The 7,598-nt window shown below is 33.6% G+C and overlaps 1 long non-coding RNA gene across 3 annotated transcripts; it reads right to left on the minus strand.

Moving 5' to 3' along the window:
- Window positions 1-4,781: 4,781 nt before the first annotated feature.
- LOC118058623 (uncharacterized) lies at window positions 4,782-7,557 on the minus strand. 3 transcript variants are annotated; one of them, XR_012167959.1, is made up of 5 exons: window positions 6,419-7,020; window positions 5,765-5,894; window positions 5,395-5,639; window positions 4,887-5,220; window positions 4,782-4,796 (listed from the first exon to the last, which is right to left on the minus strand). It is a non-coding gene; the product is annotated as an uncharacterized lncRNA (long non-coding RNA). The 3 variants fall into 3 exon arrangements; XR_004689202.2 differs by lacking the exon at window positions 4,782-4,796 and adding an exon at window positions 7,448-7,557 and having other exon boundaries at window positions 4,821-5,220; window positions 6,419-6,618; XR_004689204.2 differs by lacking the exon at window positions 4,782-4,796 and having other exon boundaries at window positions 4,821-5,220; window positions 6,419-7,006.
- Between the last annotated feature and the right edge of the window lie 41 nt (window positions 7,558-7,598).

The raw sequence follows: 7,598 nt of genomic DNA on the forward strand, positions 1-7,598 counted from the left end.
CAATATATCAAATCATTCAAAAATGCTTTAAAATATAATTTTATTTTTTTAAAATAAAAAATATTTAAAAAACAGGTAAGAAAGCAAAATCAAACACCGTCTTAAGAAAAACAATGAGCTAATTTGCCATAAATAGGACGTTGAAAGGGAGTAACTTAAACTGTTTGGTCTTTCCTTGCTGTGAAGGGTTCAGATCTACCAACTGTTTGCAGCAGAGAGTGCCATAAGTGCTTTTGATGGTGCATGAATGATTACGATTATTATGCTACACACTACAGCTATATTATTACATTACATTTAGTGGGAACTGTTGGGGTCTCTCCTCTTATTATAACTTTGCCTTAAAATTCACTTTCTTCCTTCTCAAAAACCCTAGCACCAATTAATTAAAATTAAATCCGCGACTATTATAATAATAAAAAAACCCTTAAAACCCCACTCACCTGACAGGTGTCAGAAATCTCACCAGACTCCTTTAAATGAGACACTCTTCCCGGTTGGCGGTGAGAATCCAGTGCCGTTGGATGTATTGGCGGTGGATGCAAACGTCGTGACAATGGTCCACTTGGAAAGACCTCCTGCATTATCCTGATAAAACAACATCTACTCCCTAAATTAATCTCCTCCTCTCATTGAAACGGGAACGCCTTTCGAGACGGATCAGGTTCTGCTGCAACCTCCCACCTCATCAGCTTCATGTGCTGGAGTTGCCCAACGACCTCTACAATGGCGGTGAATAGCTTTACAAAGATGAAAGGGCATCTTTAACCCCTAAGTTATCCATTTCTTTCCTTACCTTTTTTTATTTAATTATTATGAGTTCGTAAATCAATTTATATATAAATCAAGATTGAGAGGGTGTTTGAATGGAAAGTAGCTTGTGCTTTTTTAAGTAAAAAGTATGTTTTTGTAGTTTTTAGAGGTGTAGTTTGTGCTTAAAAGGTATTGTATTTTTGACAAAAAACCACCACAACTCTAAACCAAACACACTCTAAATGTCTTTTTTTTAAACAACCATAAAGATGTAGCTATACCCTCTACATGTCCTAGCTAGCATATTTATATAAGAGAATAATTTCTTAATATTAATTTTAAGATTTAAATTCAAAAAAAAAAAAACAATGCATTTATGCTTTTCTTTTTTTAATTATATTACTCACATTATAATAACAGTCATTGCCTTTTTATTTTATACAAAGAAATCCTTATAGTAAAAATAGTGGAGGTAATGGCTATAATTTCTCAATGTGCTCCATCCATTTTTTAGCTTGGTACTAATTTATTGATTTTAAAAAATATTTTTCATGATATATATATTCAATGTCAAATCCTTTTAAAGAAGAAGAAGATGATACAAACTAAGTTAAATTTAAATTTGATCTTAAAATGTTTGTTGACCAGTTTTGTGAGATTAAGTATACATCTCTAACCGGATATCTGATCGAGTAGAATTTAAAAATTTATTATTTCATATGGTAGAAGTTTCTAGACAAATTTTGTAATATTTGACAAATTAAATATTTGTGTAATGTTTGGGACATATTTGAAGCTACATATAGAATTGTCTTGTTATATATGAGACCTTAATGATATGACTATAAACCACACATCATGTACAACCATTTTTAATGTAATTTAACATTGATTTGTAAAATAAAGCAACATTGAGTTAAGATGATGTATTACTTAACAAAATAGTGCTCAATTTTGTTGCCAAGAAGAAACATTGTTATTGGAAGATAGCTAATTCTTAGTGATTAGGAAAACATGTGAAATATTTAGCTACAAAGAGGCAGCACCATGCCGACTTACACCCATATTTCAAAGTTTAATTAGAGTTTTTCTCGCTTCAATATGGAAATTATCCTTTCAAATCAAAATTGTTTAACCTGAAATAGTTGGTTAGCTTGAATAATTGTTGACTTGATAACTGACTCAAATTGGGTTTTAATATAAATTGAATAGAAGTTGATCCTGTTAAATTTAATTAATTTTGTTGGCAATTAAAACTTAATTTAGTTTTTTAAAAAGATTATTATTTTAATTATTTTTTAAAATCTTGAAATAATATTATTTTTAAATTTATCTATTAACCCAAATTAAACCGATTAATTTGCTTCACATAAGCACATTCCAGTGGAGTGTAATAGATAGTGGGGGGAAATGTCATTTCACGAAGACAAGCCTGAGAATCGAAGAAGATGAAACTCTTCGTTTTCTGTTTTTACGGGTGCAGCAATCAAGAATAAAACGCAGACAACAAACTTATTGCTCCAACATGATGGCAGGTTTCTGATTGCTTCTAGCTCAGGACAATTTCCTTTCCATTTCACGTCCTAAATTTCTATCATTGTTTTATAATTTAAAAAATCTTCTCATCAATTCGATCCCCAGATCGGTGGCCCTACTCTCACGGACCCGGTTTCAGCACATTATGAAATGATGTAGACGTTGATAAGGAGACATGCAGGCCGGTCTACTGAAAGTGTTAACGGCTAGGACCACTCAGAACGACAAGCTAGGACGATTTTGGTCAGAGATATCGGGATGACAATGTTTTGATTAATTTCGGCTTACACTGATTTCCTATAATTCCTTATCAATCTGTAATATAGCTTTCTGGAGTTGATTGCTGCGGAGTTGGCTGTAGTTTTGTAAATGCGATACAACGATTAAATTATGAATTGAATAGATTAATTTATTATTTATACAGAATAAATTAACATACTTGAGTTGATTTTTTTTAAAATCTAACCTTGTTTAGATCCTGTATTGAGGCGTCATCAATGGTAGAGTTATAATTTGCAGAGGTTGGTTGGCTGTGAATAGGAGATGATATATATATATATATATTTCAGTGTTGCCTGCTTTCTTTTCTGCAGCACCAACACAAAACACCCACCCCGGGCCTGCAGATTTCAAAGCACTGTCCAGACTCCAGGTTGCTGATGAATTACCCAACTCTTTCTCTGTGTTTCTCACTAAAATATGGAATAATTTAAAGCTCTCTTTCTTCACTAAAATAATAAATAATTGATCAAGAAGACATGAATAAAGAGACATGCTCTCTGCAAGTAGAGGTTCGATTGGATAAAAAGAATCCAGGGAAGAGAGATTTTGTTGTTGGGTTGGTCTTTTTTTTTTTATTTTCACTTTGCATGATCACAGTTGCACCACCTTATCTTCTCTTCCCCACGTCCCATTCATTCACTGTGAATACACAGCCTTAAAATAACATCAAAACCTAATATTTTAATAATTCTTTGCTTCCCCCACTTTCTCCACCCTAGCTCCCTCTATCATCGGGGACTGCAGGCTGTAAGTGAGAGAAGAGAATGAGCTTTTTTATGATATTAATTTAATAAAAGATGGTCCTGCTTTTCTCACTCCCCCCCCCCCTCCCCTCTCTCTATCTACATGATTTTCAACACCAACTTGGATCGTTTTCGTATTGCCAAATTGCTCAAATCAAACAGTCAAAGCATCTTTAGCATCCAGGGATTGTTTTGGCTTTGGCGTCAACTTTTGGTGAGCCCATTTTCACTAGCGCACGCTAGTTTTGCCTTCAATGAAAGCGTGTCGAAAGAGGGTTTCGTCGATCAGACTTTCAGGCATGTAAATCTTACTTTACGGGTGTTTGTAGTTTGCGTCACGAAACTACAGATGAGCTCACAAGCTGATTTTTGCCTTCCATAGTAAATCTTGGGCTTCACATTCTTATTCTTTGGGCTCTGTGCTTTTTTCTTGTGATTTAATGGCTCCAGTCTCCAGGCCCACACACAACGACCGTTTGTGTCCCCGCGAAGTGATTACGGGTAAAGATGTGCAATTACAGTCAATAAAATTAACGGAGTTCTTCCCTTCTAATGGTTGATCACATTGTTGTGGATCTAGAAATCATCTGACATGGATGATCAGACTAGATTTTGATTCAATTGAATATATAGTTATCTTTCAAACCAGATTTTGATTCAATTGAGTATGTAATTAGCTTTGAAAACCTATTAATTATATCAAGTCAACTCTAACCGAATCAAAACCCAAGATGTAATGTTTTTTATATATATAAATAAAATCATTTTATTTTGTAAATTTTTTTCTAAAATATTATTGTTTTAAATAAAAATTAAAAAAATACTGTGACCTAGGTCAACTCTTTAACTTGAATCCACCCAACCTATGACGCTGGCATGAGCTGTGGTTTATTATTTTGCCTATCTTTCTTACATTTGCTAAAAAAATCCCATTAAAACGTTTTAAAAAGCTTTGGAGTACTTATTATACAAATTCATTTTCACCAATTAAGCAATCATTGCAATCTAGAGAGCAAGAGAATCAAAACTGAAAGCAAAGCTCATATGACTGGTAATGAAGATGGATCAAAACTGAGAGCACCCGGTCCTTATGGCAACGCTAGTCCCGCGACAAGGAAGATCAACTTCATATACAATAAATAAACAAAGATAATTAATTTAGAGAGCTAGAGTATGAAGACTAACACCGTTTTAATATCGCAGTTTAACCATGTTTGCTTAAAAATATTACTTTTTTTTTAGACTTTGATGTGATAATATTAAATATATAAAAAAAAAATTATTTGATGTATTTTAAAAAAAAAAAAAACATTTTAAAAATCAATCTCTATAACCTTCGAAACAAACTCTGAAAAAGCTAAGTAGACCTTCTCTTGGCATGCCCAGCCTGTAGGTAGGGATAAGAGGACTTCTATACTTGCTGACACAATTGATAAGAAGGAAAAATGTGAAGCGATTATTCATCCAGATTCAATGGAATGCCTGTAACATGATTTAAGCTCAAAGTGTCAGATAAAAATGTTACCAGAAATCTCAATAATAATCCAAAACTCTAACGTTGTTTCCCCATACCTTCAGGATGACTGCTATATTTTTATGGTCAGCACATGAAAATTTCAAAAATGAAGGACATGGTAACAAAGAATTAAAAAGGAGGTTCCTCGGATTATCGGTAAATACACCAACAAAAACTTTGAAGCCATTCGTGCAAAGAGAAATACTTAAATATTCATTTTGACATCTAATTTGCACTTTTCACATTACACCCCTCTAAAAGCTCGTCCACGCAAAATTCATGCAAGTTGTCATACGTTTTCTTCCACCTCTGAAGCATTTGCATCGATTGCGTGCAATCAAGCTTTAGCTTCTCCACCTCCATTTCAGCTGCAGCAGCTGAACCTTGTTGCTGGAATCAACATTTGTAGATCAGTTATAGAAATTATACGCTGTTGACAGACATCATTAGGGAGCTCTTTCCAAAACAACATTCATCACAGTAGCAGTTATGGAAAAACTCAGTGCGGTGATCTACATAAAAAAAGAAGAAGTGAAGAATGAATATTGTTGAGCAATTAAGAACCTGGAGTTCTTTGATTTGACAATTAATCACTTGAGAGCTGATGGATGAAGCATCCAGAGGGTTATTGCAAGTAGCCTGGAGATTAACGACTGCACTAATGACTTTTTCATCCATTGTATTGATATATTTACTGAGTGGAGGTGGTAATGATAATCCATGCCTTCTTGAAGAAGCTTGTACATTTGATAACATTCGAGGGTTCAAGTAAGCTGGTCGCTTAAGAACATTGATATTGTTCACAGGACCTGAGATACATGTTATGTCAGATCACGACACATAAATGAAGGCATAGAATGAATGGATAAAAAATTACGAAGTCAAAAACCATATGTAAATAAGCAAGCAGGAGTTTAGATAATAAGAGCAAAACCTTTTGCATGCTTGAACACCCGAAACTATGTTATGCGTTTTTGGGTCCCAAAACTCGAATCATGCCATCTTCTGATCCAGAAAGCAAGACATTTCCATTTGTACTATATGCTAAGCAAGTTACATTCTTACTGTTCAGTACAAAATATGTGTAAGTAAAGATAACAGAAAATATTTAAATGCTGATGAATGATGCTTACTACCATATAAAGATCATGCAAGAACCTTCAAAATAGCATAGGAAACCAAGCTTGTTGTCTTTTGATTTGAAAAAATCTATGAAGAAAATACACAAGGTTCCCTAGGAGTGAAATTTAAATCTGCAGATCAATGAGAAAAGTCTCTTAAATATAGCATGTTAGCAATCTCAAGATCCAGGCCCTTGTCAAAAAGCAAGAATTGGTAAGTGTCATCATGAAAAAGAAGGACAGCAATTGGAGAAACTGCTAATCACCATGGCTAGCCTAGCTCCACCACATAATTAAATACGATAAAGCAAGCACCTAAAAATTTCAATTAACATGCCAATATAAATGCAAGAGGCTGAGTTACTTCGTTGTAATGGTATGCTCAATGAAAACTTCGTAACACAAAACGGTTCATGCTAGAAGATTGCCCGCATTTATGACATCGATCTTCAAGAAAAATCACGCACCTGTGACTAGATAATGAACCAATGATATGCAACCAATGACTTTTGATAGATGAGCTATCAGCACCGAGCGCAGCAATGTGTATTTTACCATCTCTGCCACCAGCATAGAATACATGCTCACCAGGGTCCAACGTAATTGAATCAATTATTGAGGGAAACACTATATTTCTTAATAATATCCCCTTAGATAAACTCCACACCTAACACAATCCACATTGAAATGAATAAAAGGTTAGCACATATCATGAAACAAATTAAAAGCAAAATACATGCATTTAAAAAAAATTGGAAGAGTGCATTGCTTGCACAAATACACACGGCTCCACAAACTACATCATAATACATACAATGAACCAAATATGTTTCAGACGATAGAGTGCCAAGCACAGGATATATAGACAAAACCATGTGGAATTTAGTTCAGAAATAGCATGATCATAAATCAAATAGCAATTCAATTTTCTTATTTGAACAAATAAATAAATAAATAAAATACAGTCCCTATTTAGGATTAGAGTCTTTCAGCAGAAGGAACTGGATGATCCAAGTCACTCAAAAATCATGCCAGCAAATAAAAACATCAAAGTATATCCTGATGTAAGTTTATTGAAGAAACATGTTATTTTTCCCCAAATTGTTCCTGGGTACGTAATTTAAAATTATTAAAGTTTAAAATTAATTTGATTAAAATGCACCAGCCCAACATAGATACTAGGATGGATCCTCTGATAACCTTTTCAAGCAATCAGATATCACTAATATACTGAATTCAGTTATCAAAAAAAATTTCCATAACTTACAGTTAATAACTCATGTCACATGATTCCATAAATAAAACTTGGAACATGCGTACTAGTAAAACCAAAAATAGCCAATTATAGCTCATTATATCCTGATTCAATTAAATAATTTTATCAATCAACTGATTGATAGAAGTATGAATTGTTGTCCAAGTTAATGAAAATAAATTATAAATCACTGTGAATAACAATTGGAAAGATAATTGTTTTCAACAAGGATCACATCAACCTTACACGTTCGATCCTCGGAAGCTGAAATTATAATTGCATTGCCTCCTCTATAACCTGTTACTATATCAGTGACACGCAAAGTATGCTCTTGAAAGCTATGTTCGTTAAAGCTGGCTTGCCTGCTCCATTTGATAATCATCAAATATCCT

The sequence above is a fragment of the Populus alba genome, chromosome 14 (genome assembly GCF_005239225.2).
Source record: "Populus alba chromosome 14, ASM523922v2, whole genome shotgun sequence".
In the NCBI taxonomy this organism is placed as follows: Eukaryota; Viridiplantae; Streptophyta; class Magnoliopsida; order Malpighiales; family Salicaceae; genus Populus; species Populus alba.